General features: G+C 38.2%; 2 long non-coding RNA genes across 4 annotated transcripts; both read right to left on the bottom strand.

The window, feature by feature from the left end:
- Positions 1-4,402: 4,402 nt before the first annotated feature.
- Positions 4,403-8,857, bottom strand: LOC145554583 (uncharacterized). Of its 2 annotated transcripts, XR_014090569.1 has the most exons (5): positions 8,735-8,857; positions 6,919-6,990; positions 5,588-5,659; positions 4,730-4,786; positions 4,403-4,659 (listed from the first exon to the last, which is right to left on the bottom strand). It is a non-coding gene; the product is annotated as an uncharacterized LOC145554583 (long non-coding RNA). The 2 variants fall into 2 exon arrangements; XR_014090568.1 differs by having other exon boundaries at positions 4,403-4,786.
- Positions 8,858-8,876: 19 nt separating this feature from the next.
- On the bottom strand, positions 8,877-12,588 carry LOC145554584 (uncharacterized). 2 transcript variants are annotated; one of them, XR_014090570.1, is made up of 4 exons: positions 12,198-12,587; positions 11,729-11,801; positions 11,262-11,334; positions 8,877-9,273 (listed from the first exon to the last, which is right to left on the bottom strand). It is a non-coding gene; the product is annotated as an uncharacterized LOC145554584 (long non-coding RNA). The 2 variants fall into 2 exon arrangements; XR_014090571.1 differs by lacking the exon at positions 8,877-9,273 and adding an exon at positions 9,916-10,083 and having other exon boundaries at positions 12,198-12,588.
- Between the last annotated feature and the right edge of the window lie 6,669 nt (positions 12,589-19,257).

The following is a 19,257-nucleotide window of genomic DNA, read 5'->3' as shown; positions in this document are numbered from 1 at the left end:
AAGGTCTACTGATTTTTGTCTAAAATAAAAACATGGATGGAGTTTTTTATATTATCGTTTAGAAATTCACATTATTACTGAAAAAAAACGACTACTTCCTTTGACTTAGAGGAGTTAATTTGTCATGCTGTAGTTACTAATGATGACATGGAGTTAGTGGGTCATGGCAGCTCAACAACATGACTATAATTGGGATGCAGTTGCTCCACAGGTAGCCATCTGAAGCCACGTCACCGCTACAACCTCTGAGAAGCACTGATGAACACAGGGCTGGATTTTTTTTGTTCGTTTGTTTTACAAAGGGAAACAAAATGTGACACTTTGTCTCATACTGAGTACAAATGCCATATGTCCGCATTTTATTGCAGAATCTGACAGAAAATCTATAAAAGTCTTGTAATGTGGGATTTTCATGAGCTTTCCTTTGAGCTTCTTGGACATATTTTACAGTTAGCAGAAAACATAGAAAAGGGAAATTGTCAGGCAGACTGTGAAGAATTGCATGACAGTTCTTTATCTGCAGTCAGATAAAGAACTGATTGAATGCCACACAGATGAGTTTGATGGATAAATTAAATTCATGGCGACACTGGATGGACAAAATCATTTTTAATTTAAATTATTTTTGTTGTATTTGCACATATTCACCAGGATACCAAAGGGTGAGGAAGGTTCTGTATTTGTGGAATTATCATAAAAAAATATCTAACCTTTACAAGTTTGTTTGTTTTAATTTTTTAACTAAGGGGGTGCTGCTATAAATTTATTATGTTTCTAGAGCTGATGTGTTTAAGGAACTATAGCTGGATTTATATAATGAAGGATGACAAAAGAAAAGCCTGAATGCATTTCACAGTGCAAGTCTGAAAAATCAGTGAAAAAACAATGGTAATTATTATTTTTTTTCCTTCCTCTTCTTGGCCATCCTCGGTCTTCCCGTTGCTTTCTCCTCATACTTTTCTGCTCTGTGGGACATCAATTGGCCAGACCACCTGTTGCTGCTAGCAACGGGACCCTGGCAGGAGAATGTGATTGGACGGCAAGGTCATTAACCTCTGCATACAGAGAGTCGTGATCCCTGGCAGGAGGGGGTGATGAGGACACACACCGTCCTAGCATTCTCACACACACATACATGCAATTTCCCCCACTGACACACACAAACAATCCTTCAAACCAAAATTAACCCACACCGCAGACATCCAGACAAACACGCGCATTTAAAAGCGGCCCTCCCGTCCTTCCCCCCAGCTCTGCCCTCCTCCTACTCTGAAGAAGCATTTAGTAAAACAGCGATTGGCTCTATTGAGGACCAGTCTCTTTTCTCCTCTTCTCTTTGTCCTCAGCTGATTGGCAATTTGTCTGGAGATGAATTAGTTAGCTGGTTTCACATGGGGCGGCTGAATGGAATAAACTTCTTAAAGCCAAAGAACGACAGAGCTAGTTAAGAGAGGAGGAAAACAGGAGAGAGAGAGAAGAGTTGGAATAGGCTCGGAGTAAATGAGAGGAGAGTGAAAAGAGTAAATGAGAGTCCCAACTGAAATGTTAGATCTGCCTCTCAAAAGGCTTAAACCACAGACTGTGTGCTTTAGCCAATAAAAATGATTAGCTGCTACTTGGGCTCTATTGTCAAAAGGGCAGAGATTTTGCCCAACTCACGGCTCTAACAAAGATGCCTGTGTCTTGGTAGGGCTCACATTTCTGTAGTTGAAATTGAATCTCATGTTGTAAGCAGGGATGTTGGTTGTGACATTTTATGTTCGAAGTAAGAGGATATCTGAAAGTTAGATAATCTCAGTAAGAGTAAGTATCTACATTTATTTTTTGATCATGAAAAAGATTATCAAGAAATGGGAACATGATAATATTGTAAAGTATCTTTTTATCTTGTCTTATTTTTCCAGCTAAACAGTCTTAGAATGGGCAAATCTGGTTATCTTTGCAAGGCTTAACAGTGATTTGCTACTTCTGTATATTTTTCTTTGACAATTCATGAAACATTGCAAGAGCCCTCACTAAAACCTCACACATACTTCACCAAAATTGTGTGCCAAAATTGGCTCTAATTGGCCGATTGGACTTATGACAAAAAAATGGTGTCATTTTGTTTGCAGAGAGGCTTCCCTTCAGTGTTATCGACTTAGTGACTCTGTCATTAAAATTAGCAACTGGTCAGAACCCTCTTTTCAAAAAACAGCAACCAGAGACAAATTAGAAACTTTTTTCAACACGTGAAAGCGCCAATTGTACAGCACTTACAGCAAAGCAGCAAGAGTTGGTGTGAGCCCCTTCCAACTTTGAGTGAAAAGCCCACCATGCAGACCAATCTGAAGTGAAAAGGATTAACAAAATGTCACTATTTTCAAGTCATAGATAATCAAGCTTTATGCTGAGAGATTTCAATTTTGATGCCAATACATGACAATGATTTAAAAAGTCCTTCTTATTATTAATATTCTCGTTTTCATGAGCAAGTCAAGCAAGTCATGCTATAAGTATCAAGATAAGCTGCACACACATACACTTCCTCTGAGATGTCCCCTGTTTTGTTCTGTTGGCACAGTTAAAAATATAAACCTTCTTGACAATGGCTCTTCCTGAAAGGCAGCATTTGATATCCTGCCTCTCTATTTCACTCACATGTACTGTTACAGAGATAAGATCCTCACACGTTTCCGTTTAGGATGCCATCTTTTCCTCTTTTTTTTTTTTCTTTGAGTAGGGTGGATATTGCACCACTGTAGACACACACACGCACGCACGTACACCCCCCCCACACACACACACACGCATGCCCCCCCCCACACACACACATGAATGTGTGAAATACCCATGAATGATGCAAACTCATACACAAACACAAAATATGCTGGAATTGCTGGAATCAAAGTGAAAGCAAAAATATACAATCCACAAAATAAATACAAACAAGAAAAAAAGTAGAAGGGAAAATGTCACAAATGGCAAAAACAATAACAAGTATGAAATGCTGCAAACTTGATTTACAAAAGAGAAGTGCTCCACACCACTAGAGGGAGTCTGGAGAAGGTAATATTATCCACGTAATACGTATTAAGAGGCTGTGTGTTTGAAAAACACAAAGTGTAAGTTACCGCTTCATCAGCAAGGAGTAACTACACACAAAAATAAACAAACCAGAATAATAACTAACGTCCGAAATAAAGTAAAACAAGGCGGATCTACAACTTAGTTTGCCATGGATATTTTTTAAGTCATAGCATACCCTTTATTTATATGTTAACAGCAGACTACTAAAATCCAGCAGTTGGAAACATTTCTGTGTTTTGTTTGCTTATTTCTTTTTAAATGTCTTTTTGTTTCAACACTGTAGATCAGGCACTCTGCTTCTCTGACAACATCTAACCTCTCTCTATGCTTTGTGAGCTCCTTAGTACACTCAGGTGTTAAGTGTTGAAACTCTAAGTACATGTTTCTCAATGTTGGAATTTGGTTTTGTGTGTGTCTTTGTCCACATAGGAGCGGGAGTAATTGCTCTGGTACATTTTTGAAATGTCTGTCAGCAGACCAGCTCATTGGAGCTGTCAGCACATACATAGGCCTTAAAAAGCGTACTGCTAAAAGGGAAGAGGAGGAGAAAAGAGGGAGGGTGACAGCAAAATTAGATGAGTACAGTGTTAGGGGAGGTTGTACATAAATGGGCTGAGGTTGAGAAAAAGGCCCTGCACAGATGGAGAGGTGAGATGGACAAGCAGAAGACAGCAGAGGATGAGGAGAGAAGAAAATGTAGGTCGGCAGGAGGAGGTGGAGTGGTAGGCAGGAAAAGAAGAGGGACAGGGTAGTTTAATGGAAAAGGCCTGCTGTCATCAAGGCTAAAACTCAAGAAATATCATCCACACCCCTCATTATCTGTGGATTAAACATGGACACACATACGCACGGCCCACACACAAGCATTTAATCCACACACACTCACATCAAAAATTGGTTCGGCAACACAAACTGGCCGTTGCACACTGTAGTGCACATGAGAGAGTTCTCATGGCCAAAGTATGGCGGCATGCCCCTGTTTCACTGACCTTTGCCCTGTCTGCCTCGGAGGCATATTTTGCAAAAAGTTCCCGTCAATTTAACCCACAGAAATATGGGATGTCAATGAGGCACACACACACACACACACACACACACACACCTACACACCTATACTGGTTTTGGTGTACTAGCAGGACACTTTTTTCAGACCAGTTTTTTGCAACACTAAACGGACACCCCTTTCCACTTATGCTAGAAAGACGTAGTAAGTTGTCAAAAATCTTGTTAGAGTTACACAACATAGATCTCACTTAAAAATTTAGATACACACTTCAGAACTCAAAATACAAGAATGTGACCCAATGCTGTATTAAAAGGACAAACGATAATGAGGTGCTTGGCTCCGCCCATGACACCAACAGTAATTGTCAGGGCCAATTTTATTTATCAGGACCATGGCATACACATACAAAAAACATAAAATTCATGTGCATTAAGAAGTCCAAAAATGGAAATATGGACTATAACTAGTCCATATTTCTGTGGAGTGCATTTGTCATCCCATGAGATGTCTGAATCATCTACGGAATCAGGAGCATACTCCTCTTCTGATGATATCGCTTCACTTGAACTTTGTTCTGGACAGACCTGTTGATTAAAAACATATTTTGTATACATTGAAAGCGTTTCAGCAAGAATATTTCTACTAAAAGCTTACCAGTGATGTCCTCCTTTTATTTACAATAACACATTTTGTGCAGGGACTGGTTGCAAACTAGACAGAGAAAAGTAAGAATTGACAAAGGGAGGTAGCATAAGTATTTAAAAAGTCAGTGCTGCACTATGACTCAATTTCAACATACAGCACAACTAGACATGGAAGATCATATTCAAAAGATGAACCCAATTCCCATTCTCAAAAAAATTACCTTTACATCACACACCACTCCATTTCAGAGGTGAAAACAGTCCTTCAAATAAAACATTTTTCTAAACTTGACATTTCATCATGGATGATATCATGATCTCACACACAGTTAACCACCGTTAACCGAAAAAAGTGTAATCTTAAAATAAGAATTTGATCCTGACACTTGTGTAGGTATCAAAACCAATGAATTGTTATGATTAATTGTTTTGAATCGCAATAACCATGTGTTTGAACAGTACTTAGTATTCTCATGACAATTTTGAAAATAAAAAGGTCATTGAGATAAAACTTATGTCAGGTGAGTTGCCAGAAAATAATTTGCATGCATCCAACTCAGCAGCCTGACAAGGCATCTCTATGGAGAGCTAAAATGAAGGGATAAACACTGAATGATTGTTTCTAAAAATAAAACAATGTCCACCTAATGTATGAACCTATCCAGTTTATTACAGAGGATCCATGTGTCTGTGCTCATCTGAACTTAACTTTCATTCTTTTCTACATGTAATTTCAAAACTCAGTCCTCCAAATTTCTGCACCTTACATGATGAGTATTACACAAGACCAGTGTGTTTGAATAGTACTTAATATTATTTCAATGACTTTATATAAGAAACAAAGTTGGTTGTCGGAGACCAAAAATACCTCTGGAGGGTTGGTTGAACTGGATCCGCATACATCCACGTCACCAGCCTGACACAGTTCATCTTTGGAAATCTGAAATGTAAAGAACACTCACTAAATGTGAGTTTGTTGCCAATGTAGAGAACAGTCCTCCCTATTCCTGCACCTTACATTTTGAGTATTACACTGGACCCATGTGTATGTCCACTCCTAAATGTGACTTTCATTCTTCTGTACTTGTAATTTCAATACTCAGTCCTCCCTATTCCTGCACCTTATATTTTGAGTACTACACAGGACCCGTGTGTATGTGCGTTTCTAAATGTAATTTTCATTCTTTTCAACCTGTAATTTCAAAATTCAGGTTTCCAAATTTCTGCAACTTACATGATGAGTATTACATAAGACCAGTGTGTATGTGCACTCCTAAATGTGACTTTCATTTTTCTGTACTTGTAATTTCAATACTCAGTCCTCACTATTCCTGCACCTTATATTTTGAGTATTACACAGGACCTGTGTGTATGTGTGTTTCTAAATGTCATTTTCATTCTTTTCTACCTGTAATTTCAAAATTCAGGTTTCCAAATTTCTGCAACTTACATGATGAATATTACACAAGACCAGTGTGTATGTGCACTCCTAAATGTGACTTTCATTTTTCTGTACTTGTAATTTCAATACTCAGTTCTCACTATTCCTGCACCTTATATTTTGAGTATTACACAGGACCTGTGTGTATGTGCGTTTCTAAATGTCATTTTCATTCTTTTCTACCTGTAATTTCAAAATTCAGGTTTCCAAATTTCTGCAACTTACATGATGAGTATTACACAAGACCAGTGTGTATGTGCACTCCTAAATGTGACTTTCATTTTTCTGTACTTGTAATTTCAATACTCAGTCCTCACTATTCCTGCACCTTATATTTTGAGTATTACACAGGACCTGTGTGTATGTGCGTTTCTAAATGTCATTTTCATTCTTTTCTACCTGTAATTTCAAAATTCAGGTTTCCAAATTTCTGCAACTTACATGATGAGTATTACACAAGACCAGTGTGTATGTGCACTCCTAAATGTGACTTTCATTTTTCTGTACTTGTAATTTCAATACTCAGTCCTCACTATTCCTGCACCTTATATTTTGAGTATTACACAGGACCTGCGTGTATGTGCGCTTCTAAATGTAGCTTTCATTCTTTTGTACTTGTAATTTCAAACCTCAGTTCTCTCCTTTTATGCAGCTTACATATCAAGTGTTACGCAAGACTTGTGTGTTTGAACAGTACTTAACATCATATCAAAAACTGTATTTTAGAAAATAAGTTGGTCGTTGGAGACCAAAATTACCTCTGGAGGGTTGATTGAACAGGACCCGCCTGAATCCACGTCACCAGCCTGACACGGTTCATCTTTGGAAATCTGAAATATAAAGAACACTCACTGAATATGAGTTTGTTCCCAATTTAGAAAACAGTCCTCCCTATTCCTGCCCCTTACATTTTGAGTATTACACAGGACCTGTGTGTATGATCGCTTCTAAAACAGCTTTCATTCTTCTGTACTTGTAATTTCAAAACGTAGTCCTCCTTATTCCGGCACCTTACATTTTGAGTATTACACTGGACCTGTATGTGCGCTTCTAAATGTACCTTTCATTCTTTTGTACATGTAATTTCAAAACTCAGTCCTCCCTTTTTATGCAGCTTACATATCAAGTATTACACAAGACCTGTGTGTTTGAACCGTACTTAACAGTCATCCCCAACCACAGGCCGCAGATCAGTACCAGTCCGTGAACCAATTGGTACCGGGCCGCACAAGAAAAATATTTTCGTGTTACATATTGTCTGAGTTTGGAGGATCGTTTATTTTGAAAACCCTTTAACTGGATTCTCTCGGTTACGTCTTGCTCACCAACATTGAGCCCACAATGAGTATGAAAGCGATATGTTAGGAAAGTTTCTTTGGAAAAGGGGAAAAGGACCAGAGACAGGAGAGTGGATTTATCCTGGACTTGTAGGTGACTCCCATGTGCCAAGCCCACTCTGCATAATATGTACCGGCTTACAAATGAGGCAAAGGAGCTTCAAACTGCTTTGCCATTACACCCTCTGCATTGTGTGTCATCGTTTCCAAGGTCGGATCATCTCATTGCAGAGAAACAAGCTCAGGACTCCCATTAATTTGTCATTGTCGTAAGTTAAAATTTTCATGAAAATAAATATTCGTTTTTGTGGCATTTTCAAATCTTATATTGAAGGGATGTGTGAACGTTAGCATAGCGACTAGAGTCAGAGAGCATTATGGCAGTGATCGAGACGAGAAAAGAGGAGTATAGCTTGTAAGTCTTAAGTCTGGTTCACACGGCAAGATTTTAGGATTGTCAGACGATTTTCCAAATTCTGTGACCACAGAGCTGATAAAAGTACAACAGGTTTATGTGTCCAGCCACATAACAGGAGCAAATCTTGCCATGTGAGCAGGCTTTAGTACAAAATGATGTCACAACTACAATCTACCTGCAATGCATATAGCTAGTGTAAGCATCAAGCCTTGACTGAATGAATAGCCTTGTGTCACGTTAATTTAATGATGGATAGCTGAAAAGTTACCAGGTTTATCAACTGTGGTAGCAATTTTGCTCCAACTCCACTCGTCATCATTTCTGTGGATATTCTTTGTACAAAATGCTGAATAAACATTCATGCTGTTTCTACATATCTCCAATGTCCACCGGACTCATTTTGGGCATGTCAGCTCAGCTGTTTGGGATTCCCCTCCATGAGCTACGTCACAGCGTTTTCTGATTGGCTGCCTGTCAAATTGAACAGGTTGAGTTCTAGCTCCCAATCAAGGAAAACCCTACAAGCTGTGAGAATATGCCCGATTTTAGATCGGAGCAGTCCCAATGTTCCAACGACTGGATGTGATCAGTCTTAGCATGCCATAGATGGCAGGATGAACGGTTACGATTATCGCAAGCAACGTTCTAAGATTGTTGTAAGGAGAAATTCGGGGTAAAAAAAGAAGAACCCGAGCCACAGAAAAATGGCCAAGTCTTCACCGGTCCGCGGTGATAAAAAGGATGGGGACCACTGGTACTTAATATCATTTCAAAGACTTTATCTTAGAAAATAAGTTGGTCGATGGAGACCAAAATTACCTCTGCAAGGTTGGTTGAACAGAATCCGCATGCATCCACGTCACCAGCCTGACACAGTTCATCTTTGGAAATCTGAAATGTAAAGAACACTCACTAAATGTGAGTTTGTTCCCAATGTAGAAAACAGTCCTCCCTATTCCTGCACCTTACATTTTGAGTATTACACAGGACCTGTGAGTATGTGTCCTTCTCAATGTAACTTTCATTCTTCTGTACTTGTAATTTCGAAACTCAGTCCTCCCTATTCCTGCACCTTACATTTTGAGTATTACACAGGACTTGTGTGTATGTGCGCTTCTAAATGCAATTTTCATTTTTCTATACTTGTAATTTCAAAACTCAGTCCTCTCTTTTTATGCAGCCAACATATTTAATATTAGACAACACCTATGTGTTTTAACAGTACTTAATATCATTTCAATTACTTTATTTTAGAGAATAAGTTGGTCGATTGAGACCAAAATTACCTGTGTAGGATTGGTTGAACAGAATCCACATGCATCCATGTCACCACCCTGACACAGTTCATCTTTGGAAATCTGAAATGTAAAGAACACTCACTAAATGTGAGTTTGTTCCCAATGTAGAAAACAGTCCTTATTCCTGCACCTCACATTTTGAGTATTACACAGGACCTGAGTATTTGTGCTTCTCAATGTAACTTTCATTCTTCTGTACTTGTAATTTCGAAACTCAGTCCTCCCTATTCCTGCACCTTACATTTTGAGTATTACACAAGACCTGTGAGTACTCCTGATCAAAATCTTAAGACCAGTCAAAAAATTGCAAGAATTTGCATTTTGCACTATTGGATCTTAAGTCCAAATTAGAGCTTCACAATGTTAAAGGAAAAAATCAGTGCAAGAGACAAGAACTTTTGAGCAGGCAATTTTCTGAAAACTGCATTTACACTCAAACATGATTTTTTTCAGCTGATCAAAAGTTTAAGACCATAGTCTTTAAAAGCCAAAAGATGTGCCAAACTCTGGATTCCATGTCATTTTCTGTCAAGTCTTTACACTGTCAAGACCTCGTGATGGCAAAAGCAAAAAAGCACACCGACTTTGAACGTAGTAGGATTGCTGAGCTGCATAAGCAAGGCCTCTCACAATGTGTCATCGCTGCTGAAGTTAGACGCAGTAAGACATATCATGTAGTAAGTCATTTTCCATTTTTTAAATGATCCTGAGGGTTATGGAACAAAAAAGTCAAGTGGTAGACCCAAAACAATTTCACCAGCTCTGAGCCGCAGGATCCGATTGGCTGTACGTCAAGACACGGGACGATCCTCTACCCAAATTAAGGCCATTACTGGTGCTGACTGCAGCCCAATAACCATCAGACCGCATCTGCGAGAGAAAGAAGGGCTTCAGAAACAAAACACAAAAAACGTCTTCAAAGGCCATGTCTTCTTTAACGCCACAAAATTTCCCGTTTGGACTTTGCAAGGGTGCGCCAAACATGGGACATTGAAAGGTGCAAGAAAGTTATCTTCTCTGATGAGAAAATATTTAACCTTGATGGTCCTGATGGCTTCCAACGTTATTGGCATGACAAGGAGATCCCACCTGAGATGTTTTCTACATGGCACAGTGGTGGGGGCGCAATCATGATTTGGGGTGCGTTTTCCTTCAATGGAACAATTGAGCTTCAGGTTGTGCAGGTTCATAAGGGGAGATGTTGCAGCGGGAATCCCTCATGACTGAGGGCCCTTGTCTGTGTGGTAATGATTGGGTTTTTCAACAGGACAATGCTGCAGTTCACAATGCCCGCCTGACAAGGGAGTTCTTCCAAGAGAATGACATCACTCTTTTTGAACATCGTGCATGTTCCCCGGATCTAAACCCAATTGAGAACATTTGGGGATGGATGGCAACGGAAGTTTACAAAAATGGACATCAGTTCCAGACAGTGAATACCCTTCGTGAAGCCATCTTCAACACTTGGAGCAACGTTTCCACTAGCCTCCTGGAAACATTGGCATCAAGCATGCCTAAATGGTTGAAGTCATCAACTTCAATCATTCTTGAAGAGCTACCATTCTTGTAGCTCCACAAGAATGGTGGAGCTACTCATTACTGAGTCCTTTTTTTGACACTCTGATTTCTGTTTTGGGGGGTTTCTCTGGTTTTTTTGAGCTATGGTTTTAAACTTTTGATCAGCTGAAAAAATGTTTGAGTGTAAATGCAGTTTTCAATGAAATCCCCACTCAAAAGTTTTTGTCTATTATGCTGATTTCTTCTTTTAACATTGTGAAGCTCTACTTAGAACCTTCTTAAGATCCAATAGTGCGAAATGTAAATTCTTGCAGTTTTTTAACTGGTCTTAAGATTTTGATCAGGAGTGTATGTGTGCTTCTAAATGTAATTTTCATTCTTCTATACTAGTAATTTCAAAACTCAGTCCTCCCTTTTAATCCAGCTAACATATTTAGTATTACACAACACCTATGTATTTGAACAGTACTTAATATCATTTCAATTACTTTATTTTAAAGAACAAGTTGGTCGATGGAGACCAAAATTACCTCTGCAAGGGTTGGTTGAACAGAATCCGCATGAATCCACGTCATCAGCCTGACACAGTTCATCTTTGGAAATCTGAAATGTAAAGAACACTCACTAAATGTGAGTTTGTTCCCAATGTAGAAAACAGTCCTCCCTATTCCTGCACCTTACATTTTGAGTATTACACAGGACCTGTGTGTATGTGTGCTCCTCAATGTAACTTTCATTCTTCTGTACCTGTAATTTCAAAACTCAGTCCTCCCTATTCCTGCACCTTACATTTGAGTATTACACAGGACCTGTGTGTATGTGTGCTTCTAAATGTAATTTTCATTCTTCTATACTTGTAATTTCAAAACTCAGTCCTCCCTTTTAATCCAGCTAACATATTTAGTATTACACAACACCTATGAGTTTGAACAGTACTTAATATGATTTCAATTACTTTATTTTAGAGAATAAGTTGGTCGATGGAGACCAAAATTACCTCTGCAAGGGTTGGTTGAACAAAATCCGCATGCATCCACGTCACCAGCCTGACACAGTTCATCTTTAGAAATCTGAAATGTAAAGAACACTCACTATATGTGAGTTTGTTCCCAATGTAGAAAACAGTCCTCCCTATTCCTGCACCTTACATTTTGAGTATTACACAGGACCTGTGTGTATGTGTGCTCCTCAATGTAACTTTCATTCTTCTATACTTGTAATTTCAAAACTCAGTCCTCCCTATTCCTGCACCTTACATTTTGAGTATTACACAGGACCTGTGTGTGTATGTGCGCTTCTAAATGTAATTTTCATTCTTCTATACTTGTCATTCCAAAACTCAGTCCTCCTTTTTATGCAGCTAACATATCTAGTATTACACAACACATGTGTGTTTGAACAATATTTAATATCATTTCAATTACTTTATTTTAGAGAATAAGTTGGTCGTTGGAGACCAAAATTACCTCTGGAGGGTTGGTTGAACAGGATCCGCATGTCCACATCACCAGCCTGACGGTTCAACTTTGGAAATCTGAAATGAAGGGATGTACACTGAATTATTCCATAAATAAAGTCCACCAACTGTATGAGCAAAGCACCTTTAGCTGAACACACCTCTACCTGTAGGTACACATAATAAGTAGGATAAACTTTAAACAATGCAGATATATCAAATAGTAGCAAATGAAATTAAAATCAGTCAATTGATCTAATTGTATGTCTTTCTGTGGTTACTTAAACATTTTTTGTCAACTGAATGCAACTCATTATTTTGTACTTGTAATTTCAAAACTCAGTCCTCCCTATTGTTTTTGTTCATTGTTTTTCCAGGAACAAGAAAAAACTATTTGAGTAATATATATATATATATATATATATATATATATGCTGCATATAATATAAGCTTTTGTATTTTGAGCAGTTGCTTGTCTCCTTTGGAAAAAGAAAGGTATTCTGATTATAATGATCATCGAACATGATCTATGCTAATAATGTGTAGTATAAAAATAGTTTAAAAGTGAAAAAGCAAAACAAAGGAAAAAACAATCCTTTAATAAACACTGGAATCCTATGCATAATAAAGTCACAACTCACCTTTAAATGAATTGGAGTATTTTACATCAAATCCTTCTTTATCTTCACCTAAGGAGCAATAACAATTGGAATCATGTTTGCTCTCTGAAACCTCTTTGCTGACATCTTCTGCAACGATCAGAGAATGTGTTGCTGAGTAACATGATACTGTATACCAGGGGTGTCAAACTCCAGGCCTCCTGGGCCAGTGTACTGCAACTTTTACATGTCTGTCTGGTCTAAAACACCTTAAGTATATTACTGAAATAGCTTCTCAGTGCAGTCAAGTTGATGACCATCCCATCTGATCCAGCCATGTGACATCAGAAACACATCTAAATGTTGCTGGACACCAGCCCTCAAGACCTTGAGTTTGACACCCCTGCTGTACATAATATGATTTGGTGTTATTTTATGCGAGAATGATGTACTGAAGTACACAGTTCTACATAATTGACTTTCTATTGACAGGTTCTCAAAATCATAAAAAAATTAAAACATCATCTTAATACTAATGATTACTATCTAGGATAATTTGTGCCTGTGAAACAATATCACTCACTGATGTACAGAAAATGACCAAATACAGTTTTATCTAATTCTGGAGTGAGCCACCTTCCCTTTAAACTCTGGTACACTGGCTAACATGGTTGGTAATTACTAGCTAAACTGCTGCAAATCAGATGCTTTGGTGTATCCAAGCATCAAGTAACCTACAACATTCTGCAAAATTACTAAACTATATGTACTTAAATGTCTTAAGAGATTCTGTATGAGTCTTACCTCTTTCTCCACGCAAAACAAATGAAACAAGTTAAATGAATACTAATGGCTTGCACCTGGACTTGTCGGATTGTACCAAGTTGATAGAGGAGGAGGGATACAACAAAAGGAGAATTCCATTTTGTTTCTGAAGTACACAAGGTCTGATTTTTTTCCAGGAACAAGAAAAAATTATTTGAGTAATATTTTGTAACTTTCATTCAATATTTCAAAGTTAAATAGTTTATCATACATTTTTCTTTATTTAAGAGACAACAGTTAGATGGTATCTCCCACCAGCAATGTTGTCACTTCTTTTAATCATTTCTGTTCAATCAATTAATCATGTTTATTTGTATAGCACATTTCAGCAGCAGGGCAGTTCCAAACACTATCATAAAAACAAACTGTTTTTATGATAAAGATCCAACATAAACTGTTGTCTAATGGCAGAAACAACACCTGCAGAAAAAGGTTGGCTGATGTACCTGCCAATAGACAATTTAGACTACCTAGACAATCTACATGTATGCAGAGTAGCGACATTGAGATTACGACAAAATATACATTTTAAAAGTTTTGTGCTAACAGTAACATAAGTAATCATGATATTTTTGGCACTTTAAATATTTTTAAAATAAATGCTTTTTATTTTTATATTTGTAATTCTGTATTACTCCATGACTGGTTATCCCTTCTTTCAAATTCAAAAATACTTTATTTATCCTAAAAGGGAAATTAAATTAAAAAAAAAAAGCTTGGGTCCTCTACCACAAGCCTTGGAGCGTGAGTGGTCTTCACAGTATATTAGCAGTTCCCAAAGGTGTGCTTCTCTGTATCAAGAGGTCTGATGTATCTCCAGGTATTTGTTTGAATCACTCTTCCAGTTTAGGGGTCATTACCCTGAGGGTTTCAGTGACCACAGGCACTACTGTTGACTTCAACTTCCACATTCTTTGTAACCACCTAAGACCCAAACTCTTGCATGGCATGCATTATTAATTCGTCTGATATTTGGGTTGATTGGGACCTAATGATTGCAAAAACAAAGAATTATCTTTTTATATGAAACCTAGACATCATTTTTCTCAGAAAAATACTTATTCATTTTAAATCACCATGTTTAGCACCATGGTAAAGCTATACAGTTGCTAACTTTTGTAAACTTACACAACAAAAGAAACACTGAACATCTTGAGTCTAACCTGTAATGTGTTATAATCTTCCACCACCACTAAGTCATAAAATAATGGCCTAACGTGTGGACACCAGACCCCATCTAGAGCAAAATTTAGTATTGTGGACTAGACAGTCCAAAATAAGTCATCCACTTATGTGGACAAATTTTTTCTCAGGTTCTAGGAGGATGATGGTTCTTTTTAGTCTTTGGTATTTCTCTAGTTTTTTTCTGTACCTTCTGTTCATTCAGGATAGCTACATCATAACAACTGCTTTGCTCTGCTGCTCAATGATCACCATGTTCAGTTGGTTTGCTTTTCCTGTTTTGTCTTCCTGTATATGGAAGGCCCACAGAATCTTAGCTTGTACGTTTTCTACCACCTTGTGTGGCATTTCCCATTTTAAAGAGGTGTGTTCAAGGTTATATTCCCTTCAGATGTTTCTTCACACTATTCTGGGTACTTGGTTGTGGCGTTCCATGTATTCTTATCATGCTACCATCTTGCATCCTGGTGTTAGCTACTAGATTGTCTCAGGGGACTCATTGCATAGCATTCACTGAATATCTTGCTTGGTATTACAAATCTGGGTCGTTATTGCTCTGGTTCTAGGGACCTGCTTATGTGCCATCATGAATACTGCCTCTGTGTTGTGGTTCAGTCTAAGACTTTGTCAAATGGAGCTGTCAGTGCATACCTGTTGATTGTCTGGACCTTGTTTCTGTCATTGGACTTGCCTTACTATTTGTAAGTACAGTGGCTTGCAAAAGTATCCATAGCCCTTGAACTTTTCCATATTTTGTCACAACTGCAAATATATTTTCACAGAATTTTATGGAAAATAAAAGCTAAAAGTCCAGTATTCAGCCCCCGTCCCCTGAATGCAACCAATTGTCTTCAGAAGTTGACTGCTAATGGTAAAAAATTCAACTCCTCTATGACTGCCACAAAAGTTGGCTAAGAGAATATTGGGGAACAAACAGCATGAAGTCCAAGGAACACACCAGACAGGACAGGGATAAAGTTGTGGAGAAGCTTAAAGCAGGCTTAGGCCATCTCACAGACTACTGTTCCATTAATCATCTGGAAATGGAAAGAGCAAATCACACAGCTGTGAACCTACCAAGAAAAGGTCATCCACCTAAACTTACAGGCTGAGCAAGAAGAGCACTGATCAGAGATACAGCCAAGAGGCTCATGGTGGATCTGGATGAAATGCAGAGATATCCACACCTCAGGTGGGGGAATCTGTCCACAGTATAACTATTAGTCATGCACTGCAAAAATGTGGTTTTATGGAACAGTGGCAATAGAAAAGCCATGGTATAAAGAAAACTATAAGAAGTCCCTATAACTATGAGAAGTTGCAGTTTGCCAAAAGCCATATTGGGATACAGCAAAAATGATAAGACAAGACCAAAATGAACTTTTTGGCAAAAATGCAAAGCACTATTTGTGGTAGAGAACAAACACTGCACATCAATCTGAGCACACCTTCCCCACTGACAAACATGGTGGTGCCAGCATCTTGCTCTAAGGGTGCTTCTTTTCTTCAGGGACAGGGAAAATTGTTAGAGTTGATTGTAATATGGACTAAGCCAAATACAGGGTAATCTTGGAAGAAAACCTGAACACACCTGAACCTGGAGTCTGCAAAAGACTTGAGGCTGGGGCAGAGGTTCACCTTCCAGAAGGACAACTACCCTAAACATAAAGCCAGATCTACAATGTAATGGTTTAAATAAAAACATATTTATGTGTTAGAATGGCAAAATCAAAGTCTAGACATAAACTCAGCAGAGATTCTTTGGCAAGATCTGAAAACTGCTGACAAGTCAATTTTATTTGTATAGCATATTTCAGCCACAAGGCCAAAGTGCTTTACATTAAAGAACTAAAAAGTCATAAAAATAACATACATTTACCATAAAAAGAAAAACAAAGAAATTAAATTCAAAGTAAAATCAAAATTAAAATCATATACATAAAATATATTGATACATCTACCAATGATTAAGATTCAGAAACAACTGTAAATTGGTGTGGTTTTAGCCTTGATTTAAAGAAATTCAACTGTGTTGCAGTTTTCTGGAAGTTTATTCAAGATTTGTGGTACATTGAAGCTAAATTCTGCTTCAAAATGCTTGGTTCTGGGGATGCAGAGCAGACCAGAATCAACAAACTGTTAGCAGTGGAATAGTTTGGTGAAAAAATTGCTTTATTATGGTTTATATTTATTTTTATCCATGCACTTATTCCACACATTTATTATTCATAATATTTTAATTAAACAAAATTTGATCAAAATATATATTAATTTCTGTATATTTTTAGGTGCCACATACATTCCAAGGTTGGGTTTAGGCATCCAACTAACCTTTATAAAATATTCAGTCTTATAGCACAGAGTAATCATATTGCCATCTCATCCCCAGTGTAAGAGTTGGCAATTTACACACAATTCATGTGTGTAAACAGCGACACGTGAATTAGAAAGACACTGTAGTAATTAGCAGGACCTTCCGGCAGACAACCAATCAGAATGAGAGGTTGTGTGAATATTCATGAGGTCCTGCTATTACACAAACCTGCCATAGGGGGCGCTGTGGTGATACACAGATTATACACAAAATCAGGTTTATGTGTATTAACCGGACATCTCGTTTTTTTTGCATTTTTGGGGTTATTAGACCAATAGAAACCTTTCTACGCTTTTAGATTTTTGTCAAAATTAGCAGGACACCGCTCCTGTCCCGTTAATTCAAAATGTCCTGCTAGTGTTGTGTGTATTCTGACGAAATGTCCTGCTAAACCACATTTACCAACGCACACACACACACACACACACACACACACACACACGCACACACACGCACACACACACACACACACACACGCACACACGCGCACACACGCACACACACACACACACACACACACGCACACCCCCACACACACACACACGCACACACACGCACACACACACAGCTTTGACGTGATTTATGATTCCTCTATAAGGGCCGTCCCTTTATATAACATATTACTTTCTCAACATCGCATCCAGCTGTTTCTCATGAACAGATGGATGGGTATTAAGAAGAATTATCCTTCTGTCAGTAGCACTGGAAGCTTTAGTGGACAATTGCTGAGTCTTTCACAGCCTCTTAGTGTTTTCCATCACTCTACGAATCTTCTGTCAGCCTATAATGACATCCTGATCGTATGGCATTTTTTTCCCCTCAAAGATTTCCACTCAGTTTTCGGTCAAATAATCCAGGAGCACCCTCTACACAGCTTTTTCCTTCATCACCATGGGGATAAGGATAGAATATCGGACTGGATTGGCCTAGTTAAAGTTGAGGTAATGACTTATTTCATAAATCCATCATAAAAACCCCCCACAAAAATAAAGTCAGAAATCTTATTTGATGTCAACAACAGCAGTAATTTATGCTTATGTTTCCAAACTACACTCCTCAATCTCGCCCAGTTTTCAGAAAACCTACCTGAACTGTACCTCAAATGTCCCAAGAAATACATTTTTGAGTTTCAAGCTGCTGCAAAACCAAACCTGCGTTATAAGCCTGACACACAGAGAGCAAAGAGAAACAGCAACAGGTGAAAGTCTCCGTCATTCAGGGTGAAACCCAATGCATGGGAAGCCATACAGACGGCAGCAACAGTTGAACATTTTTCAACTTTCTCGCGTTGCGTTACAAGCTCACATGTACACATCTAAGTGCACAAGCTCAAAGTGTGACCTCCTCTTCCTCCACAACTAACTACCACAGATCCTTCCCACTTGTCAGTCACTTCCAAACTGTAGAAGAAATATATATACGAAGCCACTTTCTCCAGATGATGTTCCTCCCTTTGCACAGCTGCAAGGCATGAATACCTACAAGCAAGAGACTTTTGTTTTTGTTTTTGACCCTCTCCAAAGTAACAAATTAAGCTGGATGTGCCAGTGGTGCTGACGGCAAATATGATGCAAGCTATCCCGATGTTGTTGTGAATGTTAGATTTAAACCTGATGCAGAAATGAAAGCACGGACGGCTACCACCAACCACTGAGCAGTTTGTCATCATGAAGTCGAAACAGATACTGGCAGATTATTGCTAACCCAGAAGTCATAATGACTGCGCTGATTACTCTACCATCAAACTGCTTGTGACTGGTCAAGCTCTTCTCTTTTGTTGTTTTGGTGGTTTTGTTAATGCATATTATTTATTTAGCAGCATTTATAATACCAACACTAGACTGAGAACAGTAAAGGAAATAAGTGAAGAGTTGTGGTGCATAAAATCTCTTTGATCAGACTTTTTTTTATCCACATTGTTTTTATTGAGTGGATTGCAATGAGTACAGCTAATCGCTGACTCCACTCTGTTTTCTGAAATTATCTTCAGTAATTACTACATTTCTTTTCTTCTCCTTTCACTTCTCTTCATATGTGTCCCCTTCTTGCTTACTGTCCATCTGATTGCTTTGTAACATCTTTTTCATACA

The sequence above is a fragment of the Poecilia reticulata genome, chromosome 13, assembly GCF_904066995.2.
Source record: "Poecilia reticulata chromosome 13, P_reticulata-male-v2, whole genome shotgun sequence".
NCBI classification, from domain to species: domain Eukaryota; kingdom Metazoa; phylum Chordata; class Actinopteri; order Cyprinodontiformes; family Poeciliidae; genus Poecilia; species Poecilia reticulata.
Note: the sequence above shows the minus strand (reverse complement) of the source record. Positions and strands in the feature narration are given on the sequence as shown.